This window comes from Aulostomus chinensis, chromosome 13, assembly GCF_037954235.1.
Source record: "Aulostomus chinensis isolate RoL2024-O1b breed Wild chromosome 13, RoL_Achi_v1.0, whole genome shotgun sequence".
Classification (NCBI taxonomy): domain Eukaryota; kingdom Metazoa; phylum Chordata; class Actinopteri; order Syngnathiformes; family Aulostomidae; genus Aulostomus; species Aulostomus chinensis.
The window spans coordinates 13,366,002-13,388,682 of NC_141332.1; the positions used below are offsets into that span (position 1 = coordinate 13,366,002).

A 22,681-nucleotide genomic window follows, 5' to 3' on the forward strand; every position below is an offset into this window, starting at 1 on the left:
CAGAGAATAGAGGCCTGAGAGAGATGAAAGGATAAAATACTCCATGATTGTCAGCACATTACAGATCACGTCAGATTAAGATTAGACTCGCGGTGGCTAAAACACTTTTGTGTATTCTGCTCCTAGTTAGTTTAGCACAGCAGCAACAGCCAAACCATCAGGACGGATGTTCAGCGGATGGTTCTGTGTCATCTCTGGAGCCTAAAAGCACATTTAGACAGTCATTTCCTTGTTCCAAGGTTAGCGTATCAAACCTTCACAAATGTGCTTGCGCCAGCTGCTCCAGACTGCACAGCCAATCAGAGAGAAGATGACGGATGCAGCTTACATATGAATGACTCCAGATGCAAACATATTTTATGAATCACAAACAATCACGCGCTGAATGAACTGCAGTAAAAGTGACTGTAGACCTGAGCGGCATGGTGAACTTGTGAGGACACAAACGTTCCGTCTATGCTTAACCCTGTGCCCCTTATGTTTGAGTGACACACTCTACACGCACGCACGCACGCACGCGCACACACACACACACACACACACACACACACACACACACTCTCGCGCGCACACACACACACACACACACACACACTGGAATTCAGCTCTCCTTTATGCCAGGAACCTTGTCGAAGGCCACCCAGTGAATAGCAACCATAACAGCTCTGCACAGCAGGCAAGACACTAGAGACAAGGGCGCAGCGTGTACAGCAAAGATATCTGTCAGCGCCGCCAGCCTTTTGAAAAGCATCACAACTATCTATCAGCTAGAATCTTGTGCTATCTGAGAGGTTGAAATTCTTCAAGAAGTGTCAAGGAAAGCACAGTGGTAATGCTATTGATATTCCCGCAAGCTGGAAGGCTAGAGAGAACTGTTTTCAAATGAAGCCCACCTCCTCCTCCTCTTTGAGAAGACAACTGCTTGGACATGGAATATAAACAAAGCTGTTTTCAGCTGCATAGTTACGCAGGTGATTTTGAATGGCTGCAGATGAAAGCATGGATAAAGGAGGGTGGCAACTTATAAAAGCAAGCAACACACACCAGCTCTAAGAAATTCAGGAAAAACTAGAGCACCCAGGAGCAGATTTACCAAAAAGTTTGCCAAAATGTGCATCTAAAAACCAGGTGTGGTATGTGCAAACAGGATGGGAGGTTTTCATGGGAAGTTTCATGAAAAAACAAAGAGGACATGATGCATTTGTTATGTTTGAAAACAGCAGAAGCAAGTATGGTGGTGCCTGAATGGGAGAAACTTTCAGAATGGAACCACCAGTTTAGCTCATTTGTACCATGTTAAAATACATTTTGGTCATCTTTTTGTTTTCCACTTCATCCACCACTCTGTTACAAGGAGGATTGGGCCTCATTTTTTTTGTCCTACTGCCCAAAAATATTTGTCCTAATTCTGTCTGGTCCGTTGTGTACCAACAAGTCACGTCTGGTCATCTCAGGCTCAGCTGGGGTAATTTTTTTCAGGTAGATGTGGCCTGCTAACCTGACACACCCGATACACAAAACTATCGGGAAAGTCACCAGTTCAGTAAAGGAGAGGCTTTCTCGAAAGATAGCTGAAAAAAGTGATGGAATTTGTCAGCTGATCAGATCAACAAACTGACAGAAGCTGCCAGACGGGACAAGAGTGAAAAGTCCCATGTTTGCACTTCTATCCAAGAGGAAATATTCTCCAGTTCTATAGCAGCCTCTATGCTAACCTCTTCAGGTTTTGTCAGCCATGTTTGTAAAAATCTACTGTATAAATGAAATGAATAAAGTTGAAGTCTGAATGGACAATCTTGCCTGAATCTTTTGGTGAAGATGCAGAAATGTGACTTTAAGCCTGGCAAGACGGATTCTTGCGTTACGAACGTGGCACACGAGATTCAGTTCATTGTTATGACTGAGCGAATCCAACTCTTGATCACGACACTTTTGTTTCCTTTCTATATTAGTCTGCGTTTCGATGATTCCATTTAACTGCAGTCAATAAATTATTCGGTTCAGTTGTTGAAGTCATGAATGATGGTTAGAGGGCAGCGATTAGCCACAGGTTCATTACATATAACGATCAGACAGCGTGCACGCTCTGTGGACCGGCCGCGTCGCTGCACCCTCCAACCAACATACAACTGGCCCCCTGCGGTTGTGCTGCAGAGGTCAATAGGTCGGGACTATGTGTGCCATTGCAGTTGAAGGAGGCATTTATGTCAGGCGTACGTGCACACACACACGCACACACACACACACACACACACACACACACACACACACACACACACACAAGCTCAAGGGCTCCATGTCTGCATCTATTCTGCACTTAGCATGACCTCCCTCATTAGCAGGAATTAGCCTAATAATTCCTGAACAGGGCCAGGAATGGGAATGAATCTGGGAAAACTGCCACATTCTCTCAAGTTCCCTCACACTACTTTAACCCTTAGTTGGAAAGAGAACACTAGATCAAGCCTCAGGGGCATTCATTTAGACAGCAATAGAGGCAACAGTGGAAAATTATTGGGTGTTATGCAGAAGAAAATCATTACTGACGCAGTGACTATCTCTGTCTGCATACTTGACATTCTGCTGCATGCAGAAATGGCGGAAGACCCAGTTGCAAATTTTTTTGATGACGCTTCTCCGTGTAGTTCCTCTCACTGAGGAGATTGGGTTTTGATGGTGTTTCACTGGATTACCAGGCAGACTTTCACCAAAGATGGCAGAGGAATGTAGTATGGGCCAAGGAATTACCTATTACTTTTTAAGGAAGAGCAGTCATTGCACCATTATGTGGCAGCAGGAAATGACACGCTTTTTTTTTTTTAATCGCTTTGAGGAACTCCTGACCAGATCCATCTCCAACGTTCTCGTTGATAATTGTGCAGACATTAGTCTCCTCTTTCATTCAAAGACCAAATATCATCAAGTTTCACCGCCCTCTCACTCTTTGGCTCAGCCACAAAGTCAGACCTACTCAGACATGCGTGAGGGTGCAAGGGCCCACTCAGCGCCAGGGGCCGAAAGTTCACCTTGGCAGAGGAAATGCATGTACTGAATGCTTTCAAGCTCTCTGCTTCCTATTTAAAACTGGCAAATTGGTATTTAGTATTTAAGAATGTACTTACCTGAAATGCTCAACCTAAATTATTGTTGTTGGTTTTTTTTTTGGTGAATTTCTGTAAAACTCTGTGGTCAAGGTGTGTTAACCTTCGAGGGGCTTTTCTTGGGGTCAGATTCATTATTTTCATTCAAACGGAGCATACAGTGCTCATGATTTTCCAGTAAGAGCTACAAAGCAATAGTCAACCAAAAATAAACTGCGCTGTACAGACGATGAATAAATCTTTGGAAACATTGGATCAGCTGCAGTTCAGAGAAGCCTGGATTTATGATTCCCAGAACTTACAAGTGAAGTCAACACAAGATTTATGAATGATTGGATATTATGGGTTAAAACTCTTGTCAGAAGGGGGGATTCGAACATAATATCCAATATGCACACATATATAAATGAAACAGAATTTCACTAATTGCGCCCCTCCTTTCAAACTGTATATGCGCAGACCACTATTTTCTGTTTATGAACTTGTCATTGTCTTAGAACGAATAACTCCAGAATGTTTTGTCTGTAGTATATTCAATATGACAGACAAATTAGTCATTTCAATAGTAAACAGTTTAAGACAGTTGGCAGCAGCTGTCTGAGATGACAAATGACAGGCAATGCCTGCCAAATGTATTCATGGTAGCAGCCTGTGTCAGAACCCAAACATTTCTGGGTAGTGTAACCCGACTAAGAGTGACTTACTTAATATAACTGCTGGTCATCTTTACCTCATCTCTCTACAAACTGTGTGTGCACATATAAAAACAAGTCAAGCGGAAGGTTTGCACTGACGAGAACCTCCCTGTGTAATATTTTCTGGCATCCGCCAACGTGCTGAGAGAATGGCTTTAGGAGTCATTTTCACCCTTCAGCCTTCTCTCTGTTGTTGCTCTGCTTTGTCTCGCCCCCTCAGCCGCCTGCCCTCCCTCCAGCGCTGTGATCCCGTCAGTTATTAATTCATAGTTAGATCTCTATGATGTGGACACTCACATAAGCCTTCCTCTGCTGACTCTTAAATCTAAAATACACACACACACGCATATGTATGTTTAAAAATATAAGTATATATATATATATATATATATATATATATATATATATATATATATATATATATATATATATACACAGACAGACAGACAGACAGACAGACAGACAGACAGACAGACAGACAGACAGACAGATAGATAGATAGATAGATAGATAGATAGATAGATAGATAGATAGATAGATAGATAGATAGATAGATAGATAGATAGATAGATAGATAGATAGACAGACAAACAGCTGATGGTGCAGAGCTAAGATCATCTCATCATTTTCCACTCTTCACAAAAAGACTGTAAAGTATGGTTGAAGTTAGCATTAGCATAGCTTAGATGTCTCTTTCTAGCAAGCCATTCTACTGTCACACTCTCAAGAGGCCAACCAACTACAAATTTGTATACAGGTCCACACCAACTCCTTCAACATGCTGCTTCAAAGAACATTTCACACAAACACACCCACATCCACACACACACACGTACACACACACACTTGCATATGTATGTGTACGGACCCTGGCTGTCAGGATGGTGATAAATTGAAGGGAAAATGAAAAGGCGGCGCAGTAATCTGACACCTCCAATGCTGGGCAACCAGTAATTAAATCCCTTCATTAGGTCAAATATTTGATTATGAAGAACCTGGAGGGGAATCTAGTAATGACCTCCTTCACTGGAATGCAAAGGAGGAGAGGAAGGGAGGAAAAAGATGGGACGACGCACACAGAATGGCAATAAAGTCTTACACATAGATTTTATAAAGTCAGTGACGAGGTTCTTCACATTCCACTTCGTCGCCGGATAGCAAGAGTGCATGCGTGCGTGTGTGTGTGTGTGTGTGTGTGTGTGCGGGTTATTATAGTACGTCTAAATTGCTGGCCACAGCATATTGCTAAAGTGTTGATGAAGGCAGGCCAGGCTGGGGGAATTTCTCTCTTGTGGAGAACAGACAGTGTGCGTGTTCGACAGACGAGTGAACATCTCTGGCCTCCGCCTCAACCCTCTTTGGGAAGCTGCTAGCTTCAGTCTGTGAGTGCATCTCCCTCACGCTGCTCTGCTATTCGTTGTACATTCGCCCGAGATAACACAGGGAGGGATTATGCACATTAAAAAAAAAATAAGTAGGAGACTCGGCACGAAATAGCAAAATGAAAAGGAAATGTCACTTTTGCTTGCGTTTATATAGTGGATATCATTAGAACTTTCACTTGAACTTGAATTAAAGTGCTGAAATAAAAGATGTAAAAATGATTGAATTAGTTATACTCCGGTGAATTAAAGCTCTAAGGCTCATCTGAAGTTATGTTAACACGAATACTAATCACTTTATCGACCATCTTACTGTATACTGCATCATAATAGCCTAATGTATAAAGAGGAGGTCAGCTAAAGAGGAGTACCTGTAGCACTGGTACTGTGTAAATACAGAATACAATACTGTTGATGAAGCACAATTATTCAGCCATAAATCACTCTGAGAGGGACAAGTGCTGCTGCTCTGGTCTCACAGGCCCACAAGGAGATACAAACAGTTCATACAGCTGAAGTATATAAACTATCAACAACAACAACACTTATTCAACACCTCCTCCTCATGTTTGGCAATCACGTTGAATTAGTAGATTTTTAAGATTAGATTGTGCCTGGACTTAAATACTCCTGTTTCATATTTCACAGCTTTCCCTCTATCCGTACCCCTTCCCCTCCTCTGCAGAAGTGTGTGTGTGTGTGTGTGTACATCTGTGTGTGGCAGCTGGAATGCCAATGCCGTCATCAAAGGATACGTCAAAATGAAGGCTCTGGCTGAGGCTGCTATCGGGATCTCAGACATGTATCACACACGCACACACACACACACACACACACACACACACACACACACACACGGACACACTGCTCCATCTATGCTTTCATATCACGCCCTGGAAACGCCCACTGACTGCAGCATATCTCCGCCGGTATCACCAAGGTTACCAGTGGTAGCCAGGGATACCATCGGAGCCGCCTGTGAAAATTTTGAAAAAATGGGTGTGGCCAAAGTCTTGTAGGTCGACAGCTACATGTTTATGTCAAAAATTACCAATTTTTAAATGCATAAATCTGTTCTCCAGCTGATATTTTTACCTATTAAACACAATGTAAAAGCATGTTTCATTCATGCAATTGATATTTTTCTGATGAAATCATTCACATTTAGGTGGATAAAACAAACTCACAACATACCTGCTGCATGTTAAATGTGCAAATGTGCTTTTCCTCATCCTTCCATATTCTCGTACCCATGTCTCACCTTTTACCTTTAACAGTTAAGTGCATGCTGACTTTACCACAAATACTGATCCACGTTATTAACCGCCGAGGTGTTGTTTGGTCCTTATCTTTGAACACCTCTGGCTGCGGCAATACTGTGTGTGTGTGTGTGTGGTGTGTGTGTGTGTGTGTGCGCGCATATAATAGACATTTCAGATGCATCAGTGACACCGCAGCGCATGCATTAATCTGCAAGTTTGTTAGCGGATGTAAGAGGGTTGTTTTCACTGGTTTAAGGACCCCAAATTAAAAATTGGTGTTTCCATGACAAAGAAGGGCCTTCGCCAGCATCTGTGTATCCAGCACACTCACACACAAATTAAGAAAAAATATTCCCAGGCATGCTCCAAGCTTCAGTTTCTCTGCCTGAAGAGGCGTGTTTGTGTGTGTGTGCGTGTGTGTGACACATAGAGACAAGGATTGCTTTCCTCCATCCATCCTCAAGTCGGGGGGGGGGGGGGAGCAAAAAGAAAGCAGAAAGGATTTTTACATTTTATTTTTATCAATCGAGCATACATAATATTTAATGAGTGCTCAGACATAAATTTACTCTTGCCACAACAACCTTTTTTTCACAATTTCAACATGAAATGCATTTCAGCAACTGAGCTGGATGTTGAGCGGACTAAGCGTGTGTGTATATGCGTGTGTGTGTGTGTGTGAGTGTGTGTGTGTCAGTGTTTGGGTGTGGTTGAAAACAGCATAGATTTCAATGACTGCCTGCTTCCAAGTATTTCAAGGGTACACAGAGGCCTCGTGAGCACAACTTTGATGTGACGTGTCAACCCTCCCCCAACTATTCCTCACACCGACACTCGGTGGGAATTAAAGGTGGAATCCACCCTGAACCAATTCCAACATAAACTGCAAGAAATAATGTGGTTTTATTGGTTTGGGTGTTCAAATAGAAACATGGACAAATACTGCAAGCTGACATTTTTGCAGCATGATGTTATTAAAATGTGTGTCATACATAAACAATGAAGGGGCTCTATGATGTAAAGCAGGATAATACAAATGCGCAAGAAATTTTCGAGCACGCAATATGATTTACTGAAGAAGGTCAAATATTCTTACAGAAAAAAGTATGTCAATCCACCACAGTCTCACTGTCCCAGAATTCTGCAGCAATCCCTGGAGGCACTTAAAAAAAAAATGAAGTGGGTTTATGGAGAAATGTGACAAATGAAAAATGCACATTTTTGAATCTAAATAGTTGGAGATGCAGCAGATTTACTGGTCAGGAGTAGAAGGGATGTCAATGAAAAGCCCCAAATTTCATTTTTAATACTCAGCTTGGACACCTTTGTGGAAGAGCTGCAATTTGTTTTCTAAGGACACTGAGTTTCCAAAGCAGGTTGTGATTGAATGTCCCTGAGGCTGAAACATTTTAGACTTTATTGGCCATCTGAAAGACTTGTTATATTACACCTAAATATTTTTTTTTAATTGAAAAAAATCAAAATAGTAAATGTAGAGATAGTCTAATACCCAATATGAAATGTGATACCTGCAGCAGCAGATCACCTGATAATGATAGTGTGTTTACAGTCCATGCACAGTTGCAAAGTTTAGGCTATTTACTTGGACTACTCCCATTTTCAGAGTCTATGCGGAAAGGAAGGATTGATTTATTTACCTGTTTGTCCACCTCCAGAGCAACAGGTGGCAGTATAACACCCTACAGCTGGTGGCAGACAAGACTTTCTTCGGCTTCTGCTTTTTTTTGTCAAATACCAAAACAAGTCAGCCAGTGGCTCTGACAGCAGACGATTTAAAGACTATAAAAGAAAAAGTGCGTGTGTGTTCGTCCAAATTTGAAAACTATGACTTCCGTCGCACAAACATGTTTTCATGTATTTCTCCTCTCTAATAAACTCAGAGCACCGATCATCTAGCAATGTGATAAAAAAGTATATATGTTTTTGGTAAAACTACTGCCCCCTGCTAGCTGGGAAGCAGCAGGGTCCTGTTCCAAGCTAACATATTTTATGGTATGAATCAGGGCTTCGACCTGCGTCCTTATCGGCACCACATTTGTATTCGGAGGCCTTTCTGACACTGGGATCAGACCCACACTTGAGTAATATTTACTGTTATACAAGTTATTTTTATGAGCCTAATACACAACCCTCTCCCCGGTAGAGGACAACATCTGAATCAGGAAAAACCTAAAAATGATCTTATTAATTCAACCCAGTTGTGCAGCATTTGGTGCAATGGAACATCTGGAGAACCAGTAACTGTGTCTTTTATCAAAAGGACATGGCTTTATAACTACAGTATGTGATCTAACATTTCTTTAAAATTTATTCAGCTCTCATTGGCATCACACTAACGATCATCTTCAGCTGAAAATGTCCTGGTCATGTGACTATAGCTCCTCTAAAGATACAACTCACTCAAACAAAGTTGTTTTGTTCATCCGTACACCTCTTTTGGAGATTCCTATGCAACAGTGCCGACATCCCAAATTAATCTACAGCATTCAGCTTTACAAGGTTAATGATCAGAACAGACTTTATTCACGATGTCACTGTAATATTGCACTGAGGAAATAACTGAGTTGTTTAAACTTGCATAAAATTCAGTCAGCCATTGTTGTACTGATGCACCCATATACATATTTAATGTTCATGCACATACAGGGGAAAGGGAAGAAGGGTTAAGAGCGTAGCTTGAGGCAATGTCAGGGTGTGAATACATATTCTGAGCTGCGTACACTTGTGGGTGCCAATTAAAACTCTGTCACACACACACACACACACACACACACACACACACACACACACACACACACACACACACACACACAGAGCATTCCCACTCCCAACATCAGATTCCCATATGTGTGATATTGGCTCCAACTTATCCAAAATCTACAAAAACAGTTCAAAAGCTTGTCCTCCTTTCCACATATCCCTCAATCATGCACACACTGGGATACACACACACACACACACACACACACACACACACACACACACACACATAAAGAGAGCGAGAGAGAGAGAGAGAGAGAGAGAGAGAGAGAGAGAGAGAGAGAGAGAGAGAGATTTATAATGTGTGTCCTCAGAGAAAACTCACCACCAGAAAAATAAAGACAGGATATCAAACTGACAATCACTGGGGAATCCCACTACTTTCAAACAAATAAATATGTGCTTGTAAACCCATAACACCCTCAGACATGTTCTACTCTTATACATGCACGCGCACACACACACACACACACACACCCTCCTGAATTGTAGGATACAGTGGACGCTGTAATTCACACCCAAACTGAGCTGTAGATTTCATCTGCAGGGGAACCACCAGGCTACTCGATTGCCACCAATTACTGGGGGCCTGGAAGCGAAGTCAACAGCCACAGTTTTATAAAATCATGTCGGCCTCTGCTTTGAGCTGGCAGCAAGGGCACAAAAATGACTTTAGCTCCTTGTGGAAAGGATTTTATACACTTAGCCAGGAGACGTCTCCACATTATTCTTTTTTTATGTAATACTTTCATTCAGATCAAACGGATACCTCAATCCAGAGAACACACAAGGGCTTGTGCTCGATGCTATTCATATGGTGAAAGCCTATAGGTCCAATTTGTGTGCAATTTAATATGTGTGTGTACATGTGTGTGTGGTACATGCAAGGCATTCTGCTCTCTCACTCGTATTGCCATTATACATCACAGCACAGCTCCAGCGAGTGGCTGTGTCAAAAAGCCTGCCTTCCTCTCCCTCATATCTCATAGTTACCTCGCCTAACCAAATTACCCCTCCAACCCCCCCAACCCCCACGCTGCACCCACTCCCCTTCTCTTGTAGATACTGAAAGATGAGCTTCAGGAACATCCACCTCAAAAATGAATAAATAAATAAATAAATAAAAAGGCCAGAAGCATTAGAAACGGAAAGGGTGTAGACAAACACGCTGTTGTCATGTTTCACCTGTAATAAATGAATGAGCAACATTTATTCAATGGCAATTTCCAAATAAATTATTGTCCATTTTACAACAATAGTACTTGTCTTGTTGTCACAGAGGAAAGAAGTCAGAAGGAGTCAAAAATGTCTCCTAGTAACAATCTATTCATTTGATTCTTTTCAGTTTAAGTCCATCCATCGTCGGCTTCCACTTATTCCTCACTAGTAAGGGTCGCGGGGGGGCTGGAGCCTATCCCAGCATCTACGGGCGAGAGGCGGGGTTCCCCCTGGACAGGTCACCAGTCCATCACAGGACCAACACACAGAGACAAACAACCATTCACACTCACAGTCACACCTACAGTCAATTTAGAGTATCAATCAGCCTCGTCCCCTCTTGATGTCTTTGGACTGTGGGAGGAAGCTGGAGTACCAGAGAGAACCCACACAGGAACAGGGAGAACATGGAGACTCACACAGAAAGATCCTGTGATGGAGCCGGGACTCGAACTCGGAACCTTCTTGCTGTGAGGCCACAGTGCTGACCACTGCACCACCGTGCAGCCCTCAGTTTAAGTCAATTATTTTCATACTAACCACAGGCCATTCATTTTATGATTAATTATAAAGTTAAATTCAGATTAAGAACAGTGTTAGTTCATTACACAGTTAAATGGAAGCTATTTTCAGGATAAATGTCTCCATTTATTATATATTATTTATTTATCGGTCAAAAGAGGGTGCTGCACACACTGACAGAGTAAGACTGGGACAGCAGATCCACCTTAAATGTTGGTCTACCTTAAGGCAGCCTGAGTGGCTAAAGTTACAATGGAATTTGATTTTCTGATATATATATACAAAAACATACATTCTACAAAATAAAACATTCAGTCCGTCATTGGTTTCCATCCATCCATTTTCTATACCGCTTATCCAGGGTCGCCTATGCCAGCTGATGTTGGGCGTTGGGCAAAACATGAGAAATGGTTTAACGGTGCCTTACAGAAGAAAAGCAACAAAAAAAAAAAACACTTCATGATCAGAAAAAAGGAGTCAACCGCAAACTCCACACACACACACACACACACACACACACACACACACACACACACACACACACACACACACACACACACACACACACACACACAAAACAAAAACATAAAAGTAGAATTGTACCTTGTAAAATCTTACTTCTGAGGTGGTAAAAATGCATTTATGTTACCCCTCTGTTCAGTGATTACTGCATCTCGACCCATTCCATCGGAGGAAACCAATCTGTTACAAAGAAAATTCTTTTAAAGTCAATGTTGAGTCTTCTCTGCTCTAAAGCAAATGCTTTATATTAATTCACACACTTCACTCTATTATCTCTTCACTTAGATCAGCAGGAATTAGTACAAATTCTTGCAGGATCAAAGGCTTTTGTGGTGGATCGAAAAGTAAACATCTGGGGTGCCTCATGTGCCTGGATAGTACAGTTTCATCAAAAAAACAAAACACTTTGTACAAAATGTACTTCTTTACCTCTATTTTGGAGCACAAACACTCATTAGCATGTATCAGTGGGAGTGGAATACAAGAGCACCACAACACTGATCACATTAGAGACATCGTCAGCACCAAACTGAAGGATTCATTAATTCTCCAGCCGAGGCGCCTAATTGTAAACCTGCTATTAAAATGGCTTTAATCAAGTGTTTTTACTGAAAGTTGCTTCTGTGATCCTGCAGAGCTTGAGAGTAGCATGATTAACTGGGCTCGCTGGGCATGTTAGCAGGTAGTACAGTCAGTGTGAGGCAACAACAGCTTGTGGCTCAGTCAGGGCGATGACCTCCGTGAACTGTGATGGAGGGACGGACAGAGGGAGAGAGCGAGAGGACGGGAGATAGATGTTGGCCGTAGAGCACCTCAGGTCCAAAAGCTTCTGCACACATCACCGTTCTCTGTCACGCCTGTTGACATGTTAGAAACCTGCTTTGCTGTATTGATGCTTCGCTCCCTCTACGTGCCGCCAGACAGGACAGGAAGGTGAGTGGGAGTGAGTCTCCCCAGGGATTTAGGAAACAAACACGCAGGAAAAGTCTCTCCAAACCATGAAAATGGACGTTAATCCTCGCATCCCGTCGCTGTCTTTTCCGAGAACTGTTTTCCATCTAGAGTAAATTGTTTGGCCGTCGGTGCTAGTGACAACCTTAACACTACTACAACCAAGCCAGTGTGACTAATGCTGAAACCCATTCAGAGGCAATGACAATTTTTAGAGCTTATTGTGCTGAGTCATACTATGATGATGATGAAACACAGTGTTTCATAATGTCACAGTGTGACACTATGGTATTTCAAACACTTGCCACATCGGAATTTGAAGGTTTTCAAAACTTTTAATGTCAGAATAACTGTAAATTCTTGATTTTTGCTCATTAATGTTTGGGAATTGTTTCTAAATGGGGCAGTTTTCTGGGGGAAAAAAATGATTTAAACAAGTTCTTTAAATTCGTCATTGAAATAAATGACTTCATCCAGTCCTCTTTAAGTATAAACTAATAATATATGCAGTGCATTCAGTGCAGAGTGGCTGTCTGTAATCTTGACATCTCCCACAGAGGTATTTGACATCTGCCTCTAACCTCAGTTTATTTGGCCCAAACAGACTTACAAAAATATTTCTTGCATTGGAAGAAATCAATAGGTAAACGGCCTTAATTACCCTGCACACAACCGATTTCCATTGTGACCGAGCCTTAAGTGACTGTCAGCATTCTCACACCCCGACCGAGGAATGAGCTGAGTGATCATCTCACCCTCAAAGATGAAGAATTACAGCCTTAATATCAGGGAAGAATCCCTCTGAAGTACTCAGGTAATTCTGCCTCTTTTGGCACTCATAATTGTAATAATCTACTGATTCATTCATGTTATTCAATATTTTTTGTATCTTTGACCGCACATACCAGGGTTTTGTCCAGTGTATTGCAAAACTACGCCACTCTGCATTTATTTTACGACACTGCGGGTCATACAAATTATACCATAACGTTGAATTTGTCTGCGATTCCTGTTTCCAAAAGATGCATTTTCAGGACTTCACCGTGCATTTATGATTCAAAGACTTCTGCATTGGAAGCCTCAAAAAGATCATCGAATCCAGTTGGTGAAGATAAACGCGAAGCTGTAACTTAACTCCACCCTCACAATATTCAGTGCATTTACCTTTGTTCAGGTCCTGATTTATTCACCCTCATCAATGTCTCTTGCCTGCAGTATTTCACATTCGCAAGAGCCGAGATCTTTTGTTTTTTCACCTGTCACTCAGTCACCAGATGTAACTGTGTGTGCGTGCGTGTGTTAATACATCCCTCTGGCAAAACAGTCGTAATTAAAATCATCTGCCTGTTATCAATTTGGTTTTGCCACCCCCCCCTCCCAAAAAAAAAGAGTCCAAAACAAACCTTTAGAAAGCTAAAGTCTTTTGCTGTCATTGGTTCTAAATTAACGTTCTCTTTCGCTGCTTGGTCCTATTGCTTATCCCACCAATCCGTCTCTTTGAATATTTGCAGTGGTCTATTTTTATTCTATTCCTTGAAGTTGGACAAGACTGGACCATCAGCAGCCTCCAGGTATTTTGAGACCCTGGCACGTCCATGATTTAAACTCCTGCTGTTTCTACACAGGGAGGTTCCTGTCTAGTTCCTGTGTTCCAGCTCAGCTGGCAGCACAAAGAGGTTCTCCTGTGTGTCTGGCTGATTTTGAGGACATAACCATAGCCCTTTGGCGAGTGTGATTCCAAATCCCCAAATCACATCACAACACAGTTGTCGCATTTGAAGTTGTGAAGCTGGTTATTGACCTACTGGCGCGGCGCTAGATTCTATATTCAAGTTTTCCAGACTGAAGCTCAACTGCAGTGGCACATTCTACTGCAACCTGAAGGAAAACTGCAAAGGAACAATAAGTAACACCACACACACACACACACACACACACACACACACACACACACACACACACACACACACACACCAAAACAGAGACTTGGGCCTAAAAACTGTTACAGAAGAACCCTCTAGTTTTCATGCTATGCAGAATTGGAAAAAAAACAAAAAGGTCCAAAAGTCCCCATGAGGGCCTACCAGGCAAATATTTTTTCTCCCAAATAGTGAGAGATGGAGTGAGAAAGAAAGAGTTTGAGGTGGATGGTGGCTTCATTTTATCACGCACCAGAAAAAAAAAGATAGAGAGGTGGGGGTTCCTGTCATATCGCATCAGAGTCAACTGCAGCCACACCCGCCCGGAAAGAGAGGAGAGGAGAGGAGAGGAGAGGAGAGGAGAGAATTAGAGCATAAAGCAAAGCAAAAAAGAACATCCTCCCTCCTTCTCCATTAGCCTCTCTTCTGTCATGAGCCTCATTTCTATCTGATTCTTCATCTCCTCACTTCCTCTCCCTATGATGCCGGCCTCTTCTCTTATCCCCGGGCCACAGTGGAGACGAGTGCAGTGGATCGCTGCTTCCTGATACTAGAATACAGTCTAGGTGTCTGGTGTGTAGAAGTGGGTGGAGGTGGGGAGGAGAAAGGAGGATGAGGATTAGAAATAAACTGTGGAGCACAACATGACAATAAGCCTCTTCTCCCCAGTGTGTCTGTGTCTGAGTGTCAGTGTGTGTGAAAGAAAGAGACAAAGGGGAAAGAAAAAATCATTTCCCTTTGTGTTCTAAGTGATGTTGTCAATCATTGCTCTGGAAAAGGAGCTGTCTGTGTGTGTGTGTGTGTGTGTGTGTGTGTGTGTGTGTGTGTGTGTGTGTGTGTGTGTGTTGTGTGTGTGTGTGTGTGAGTTCCGGCTATGACCATACAGTGATCATAAATCCTAACAGTCCTGAAATCTGGCAGCATTTCACCACCAAGCTGCAGCCTCAAAGAGCACTTAAACAAATACAAGTACACAACGTGAAACAATGAACATCATTTAGGCTCTGATGATCTCTGATGCTTGAGACAAGTCAAAGGAAACATGTTGGTGTTCCAACTTACACGCAGATTCTACAATACCGCCACAAAAACGACCTCGCCATTATGGCGATGTGCTTGTTTACAGTTATGTGTTAACTTAACAGTGTCAGAAGTCATGTTTCCGTCAAGGTTATATTGAAGTATCACACAAAAACTCCCTCTATCGTACAAAAAAAATGTGTTCATGCTCACTTAAGATGGTTTGTGGGGAAGCAACAAAATGTGAAGGAGGTAGTCAAAATGGAAAATACCACAGTGGAAAACTGACATTTTTATCCGCATATTAATATTGTGGAAGCAAAATATAACATGAAAAAAAAAAAACTACTGAATGATCAATGTTTTTTTTTGTTTGTTTGTTTTGTTTTTGTTATTGTAATTGTATTTGATTTGTAGAAGTTTTTTTCTTTCTTTCTTTCTTTCTTTCTTTCTTTCTTTTGAACCTGAAAAGTGTATATTAGCAATTAGAGAGCTAGAAATCCTCATAATTTCCGAATAAGCTCTGATGTAGAATCTTAACCTTTATATCTAACTTCATCTTCCTAAACGAACAATTACAACAAATAATTCCCTCCATTTTATGCTGGCATATGGTCAAGATGGCGAGGTTTCGTCGCAGCCTCTCTTCTGCCATCTACTGACTGATTTATGCACTGAGTCATCTCGTTTATTCGTTACAAACCAGTTGATTAATTCTAGGTTGTTGGTTGTTTTGTTTTTTTGCAACATTTGACAATAACATGGAAACATGACTTAGCGAGCCGTTTCCGTGTTTCCGCTCTAACACAGACATCTGTTCTGTTTCCGACTGCGTAAAAGAATACATCCGGCACACCTCAGTAACCCGACTAGTTACAGTAACTCATTCTCACACAGACCTTTTGGTGGTCTCGAAGTCTCCATTACATCTTAGCGAACAGATTATATAATTGTAAGGCAGCATCCAAAGCACTCTTTGTACATGCTGGCAGACGATCAGTCACAGTCATCAAAGCAATAGATGTATTTCTTTGTTTCTGCTGCTTCACTTCAACCCCCACAGTCAGTTATTAGAATACAATATATTATTATATAATATATTACATATGCTGGTACACTAACAATTCCAAAGTTCTTCAAGCACTGGCAAAAATCCCCAAACATATCACAGAGGGAGAGGAAAAGGTGATTATTTCTGTATTGCAGGAAACAAAAACAGCCTTAGTAAGATGAGGAAAGGTGTGAGTTTCTCTTATGAGGTGCGATTCTTGCCGCTTAGCTTCCTGCTGCACCGAGCATCAAAACGATTTTTAACCAAAGCATGCAGACAGACGGGCTTCCTTCCATTTAGGAGCATGCAAACACAAAATACAAACAAATAATTAGAGCGAGCTAGGACAAATGCACTCGTGTTTTTACAAGGTTCAAGTATGCGCTAATACAAAGAAAGCTGCTGGCAAACATGAGAAACATCTATGATCAGTCGCACGGGCGTTGCAGCCTGTGGGAGCAGGTGAGTGACCTCCGAAGAAAAGACAATAAAAAGTGAGAGTATTCATGCTCATCAAGTCTCTACCTGTCTAGACTCACCGAGGTGGTAGTAATGTTTATGATGCTGCCGGTGTGTTTTGTTTTGTGTGATGAGCTTTCAGAGTGTAACGCCACCTGTGTGATGGCTGGAAGGGATAAAGCCACAGGAGATGTTGACCTGGTCAGGCTGAGCTAGACAGGCAGAAGGCTCATAATGGCACCGTAGTCCCGAGATCCTCCACAGAGGCCGCAGGGGCCTGTTAGCCAGAGAAGTGCTGATGTGGCTAACATCGATCAGTTTCCTGCATGGCCCTCCTGCAGCCTGTGGGACCAGCTGGCTGACGGATTGACTGACTGGCTGACAGGCGTGTTGGTGGTGTCTGTCCAGCAGGCAGGAGCAATAACTCAACAGAGCTGGGTCTATTTTCTATTCTCCCTCTTTACTTTGCAAAGCAATGCTATTAGTAGTTTTTGGACTAAATTAATTGTACTTTTGCTCCTGCAACATTGCAGTTGCTCTTATCATGTTATTGTCTACATTTTGTTTGTGCATGTGGGCTGTTTAGGTCCACCCACCTCTCAGACAACATCTCTCTCCTGCTTTAAGAATCAGGGCCCACTTTTACCGTAAGGATTGAATCGGTGTTTACTCCATTTAACTCCTTCCTGTTGTGCATTTATAAAAGCAGCAAGTGCATTTGCGTACAACTATTCAGTCCTCACACATCAGTTACATCACATAAACCCACATTTCATCGCCAAGTCATGTGCATCCTTCCATCACTCGGTTACCTTTCGTATAGAACTAAAATGACATCACAGCGGTGTTTCCCTTTAATCATGGGGGTTCCACTACTCTATTTTCTCTGATGAAGCCTGTTATTCCCGCCATTCAAACAATCCATGTGCTCTGAGCCAGCAGTCTGTCAATGACAGACAGCCAGAGGAAAGAGAGGCAAGGGGGCTGGTTAAGTGCACTGAATGAGCGGCAGTAATCACAGCTCTGGTAAAAGCACTTCTTTTCTCCGTTCAGCGTTGCTCAGAATGGCCAGCTCTCTGACTCTCTCTCTTCCTCTGTTTCTCTCTCTGTCTGATAATAGCTCTAGATTGAGTAATTGTGTGTTTGAGTGGAGCTACACTGCAGGGTGGAACCTGCAATCAGATACCGAGAACACGTTTCTCTCCCTCTCTCCCTCTCTCTCTCTGTCTGTCTGTCTCCATTCATACCATGCCTCAGCAGTCTGGGCTCTCCCCACCCAGCCCTCCCTCCAGCCCTGTGTTTCCTGCAGGTACTCCTCCACCCGCTCCCCAATTTTTTTTGTTTTTGGTAACACACATCCTACTCTACACAGCCAGTGAGGTCCAGGGTCAATAACAGCTGTGCGCTGTGCTGTAATTGATGTCATCATTTCAATTTGAGCTGATTACAGTTGAGAGCTGCTTATCGTGTGACCCGGGGTGGAATAACACACTGTAGGGTCCAGTGAGCTGCCACGCCTGACCAAGCTTAACTGCCAGGCTGGCTGGCTGGCTGGCTGGCTGGCTGGCTGGATGGCTGGATGGATAGCTTGGCTCAGCCCAGGGCTGCCTTGTCTATTGACTCCTAATGCAGAGGTAATGACTGAGCGTATTCCTGGGGCACCGCTGGTGCAAGAGTCTGTGTCGCTGGCATTTAGTGTAGTTCTGGGGCTATTATGGTGATTGGCCTGCTCCACTGTCAACACACTCACACACGATTAAGCCATCTGCTGGCACACAAGCTCTTGCATGTGAGCGAGTGCATGCACGCTTGTCTCGGAGCATCAATTCTTAATAATAAATTAATGATCTTTCTCTTTTTTAGTGTTGATATAATTGCAAAATTACTTTAAAATAGAATCGTAAACCTGATATGTGCTTATTTTTATAGTATTTGCAGAGAGTGAGCCATCTCCAAGCATCCGCCCACAGGAACAGATAAATAAAACACTTTTCAATGCTTTGGCATTTCTCCTCACTGGTGATGTCTGAGTCTTTTCAATGAAAGAGCCTTCCAGCATTCCTGCTGTGCACTAATAACACACAGGAGCAGATTAAAGCCCACAGCTGTACATAAATATATCAGAATACAAAGGAAACACCTGCACAGGATAGTGTGCTGATGATGTGCCAACAAATACTGATGATCAAGTGTCTCTGTGAGATCTAGATCATTTGCTTTAAACTTTTTTTTTTCTCCATAGACAGCAGGCAATAACCTTCACCCTCAACACCACTTGTCTGATCGACGTTCGGTAGCAGAACTGCTGCTAAAAACAGACAAAGACGGCTCACGAAAGGAACATTGTCTCTTGCTGTTTCTTTCTTTTTTTGCCGGGGCTCTGAATCTGTGGGTGTTGGGGAGCAAAAAGCTGTCTGCCACATTCTTTTTCTTGCTCTTTCTCTGTCATTTTCCTGGCGCTTTTGATACCATCATTAGGAGAGCTCTCCTGCTCGCTGCTACTGCTGCTGGCCAAGAAACACCAGACAGATAGGGCGGGAGGAAGAGCAGGAGGTGGAGACAATAAGAGAAACGTGTGCAGAGGTTCTGGTCATACAGCGAGCTAAAGAACTTTGCCTGTTGGCCTAACACGCATTTGAGGCTCTGACCACACGGTAGACCATCTGATTCCCAGTTAAATAACACTGTGTGTTTACTGCATGTGTGTCTGAGGGTGTACCACGTAGGGAAAAGCACATGACCTCTCATCCAGGTGTGCGTCCACCTGGATTTTTAAGAGTAAACCTCAAATTGACAGGTAACACGTTTCCTCTATAACATAAAAACTCACTTCCAGCTGGGTCTGGTTTCTGGCCTGCTCACATGCCTCCAGTGACCCTCTTTTCCCACGCTAAACTGAGGCAACTCAACTGTCATCAGACAGTTATTGAATAATGAAATATTTCCCTGTAAAATAATAGTGTTGGTTCCGAACGTATCCACTTCATGTACAACAGATATTGTTTATGCACCAGTAATTTGATTCAATGAATAATAATTTGATTTTAATCATGACATAATGACATGAACCATGTCATTTTATGTTATTAAGCACGATCCAGATCTTGAATCCCTCGACAAATGAGCAGCTGAGGGAAGCACTTGATAGGAAGGAAATTTGCCCCAACACAGGGCTCAAATAAACAATTTCGTTTAAAAAAAATTTGGACATGTAGCAACTATGAAGAAAATGAATAACTTTGTCTGTCTTGTGGACGGTTTGATTGCCAACTGCTCCTTAAAGGAACGTAAAGCAGCAGTAATTCTATAAGCCTTGATTTCACGTGTGTCTGCCTCTTCTAGACGGAGGAACTCAACTGACACTCGACATTCCACACACACACACACACACACACATACACACACACGCACACACAGATGAATGCACCTGACCTCACACCCACATGCCCACAAAATCAGGCCAATAGCTCCCCATCTCTGAACAAATACTGAGAGGCTGGAGGAAATGCCACCAAGAGGCCAGAGGTTCACGTGTGTTACCCAAAATAACAGGAACATATTCAACTTTAAGATGATTAACTTCACCTATGACAAACCGCAACCTCTTATGATGATCATGGATTAATAGCTCGTGATTTTTTTTTAATTTTTCATAAAAATGTTCAACATTCCTTATGCGTGACAGTTCATCAGTCTTATATAACATCGATAAATTTAGGCAGGTTAGGAAAAGAAACAAGATTCTTTTTAGAAAAATGTAGCATAAAAAAGCCCTTTTTTCTGACATGTTTTTTATATATCTTTATCTATAACCTTCAGCTTAGTCTGTTGTTTCTGGTTTGTTGTAAGCAGACAATGAAAGTATGTTCTTCTATCAATGAAAAGGAGCTGCAGATGCATTCATTATGAGCACACACTGCACATGTGCGTTCACATCGTGTTTATTCTCTTCTAAATCCACTCACCAAAAAAATACCTGCAGGCACCCAGTTATTCGGCCGGCAGATTAATCGGGCCGATTAATGGTACTTTTGGATAATCTGCTGATGCTTGCGCTCACTAGGCCAATTAACACACACAAAGGTCGGAACTGTGCACCAATTTGTATTTGTTAGTATGTTCATTTTCATCCCCAAAGTGCAAGGAGACGCTTCTGCAAACCAAACCGGTTGCTGAAAAACAAATATCAGCCGACCGCTAACGAGCATATTGGTACGTGCAATGGGAACCTGCAGCAATTATTTGTGTTTTTCACTGAAACTTTCCACTATTCCACATAAAAACACAGTATGGCGTCTCCAGAGGACCGACCAGCTGATCACACCTCTGGTCACATGAATTCAATTCCCTCTGAAGGTCATTTATTCATTCAAAGATTTGGCTTTTTTTCCTGACATGTTCGCTTTACCTTTCTTGCTCATTCTTGTCTCTTTTTTTTTAATTCTTCAAATCTACAGTCGATCCGTCGCCTTCTTAATTTTACCCTTTCAGCTTATTTTGTGATAGGATCAAAGCTAGCCAGGCTCTTGCCTGGCTGCGTGGGGTTCAATAGGGCAGATATGGTTAGAAAATGACAATAAATTGTGTGTGTGTGTGTGTGTGTGTGTGTGTGTTTGCTCATTAAGAGACCTGATCTGACATGAGTGTAAGACATAGGGGAAACAATCAACACATATCTGCAGACAAATATTCAGTCAAAGTCGATATGATGTTGTTCTGTGTGATGGCAAAGATGACAACAAGTCAACCCATCCTATAAAAAAACCGAGGCGGGGCTGTCAGCTACTCAACCAACCAATCTGTTATCTGTAACCCACTACACTCTGACAGTAACTTCTCCTCAGGATTAGGCCTGGAATGACAGGCCAGAGCAAGCAGAAGCAGCAGTAGCAGCAGCAGCAGCAATGAGTTGCCGCTGGCTGATGTCATGCTGAATGGGCATGTCAGGCCTGTGCTGTCCTGGCTCCCTGCCTGCTCTCTCAGCTGCTCGCACACTCCCCAGTGTCCTCAACTCTAAACGGATCCAGTTGCTTGTACTCAGCTCTAGTGGTGGGCTGGCCCGCCTGACTAATGAACAATCTCCTACTGTGGGGAACTCCTCCTCCTCCTCCTCCTCCTCCTCCTCCAGCCTCATCATTCCTGCTCATTTTAAAACTATTTATGGGTTTTTTTTTTTGTGCTATCTCTGGGCTCATCACGCTCCTCTTCTCATAAGACACTGGTATCCATCTTCCTCCCATCTCACCATTCTTCTCACCCTTGACGACAGGCATTCACAAACTGCTCCAAATGTCTTTTCATTCAGCTCCATTGCAAGTTTTACAATTCAAGCTCCCCACAATGCACATAGAGAAGTAAAAAGAAGATTATTTGAGAAATATCAGTGCAATCCATTAAGGGGTCTCTATTCTGATATGAAGCCTCTCTATATTTTATTTTCTGTAAACATTAACTGTTTAAAATAAAACATATTTCTCAAAAAACTAAACATATATAGCGACATGGCAGTTGTGCCTCGCATTGGTACTCCCGGATAGGACGGGCTTGGGGTTACCTAGGTAACCCTCATAAACACTGCCCATATTTCTCAACTGTCCTTCACTTCAATTGCATTGCTCAAAAGTTGAGATGAGTTCTCACGTGTCCCACCAACATGTGACAGAATTAATTTTGCCCAACATCAAACATCCCCTCAGTCGGTCCTGGGTCTGAAAACAGTTGTTTTTGCTCCTGTCTTTTTAAATAATAGCATTGTTTTGGTTGGTTAACTTCCAGAAGGCTGTAAAGGAGCATTCAAT

General features: G+C 42.4%; 1 protein-coding gene and 1 long non-coding RNA gene across 3 annotated transcripts in view; both read right to left on the reverse strand.

Moving 5' to 3' along the window:
• The window catches only part of LOC147250944 (uncharacterized), a 114,359-nt gene that overhangs the window by 87,755 nt on the left and 3,923 nt on the right, over positions 1-22,681 (reverse strand). The gene's annotated exons all lie outside the window — the stretch shown is intronic.
• Positions 11,092-12,587, reverse strand: LOC147250945 (uncharacterized). Its single transcript, XR_015118880.1, has 3 exons — positions 11,744-12,587; positions 11,565-11,663; positions 11,092-11,383 (listed from the first exon to the last, which is right to left on the reverse strand). It is a non-coding gene; the product is annotated as an uncharacterized LOC147250945 (long non-coding RNA).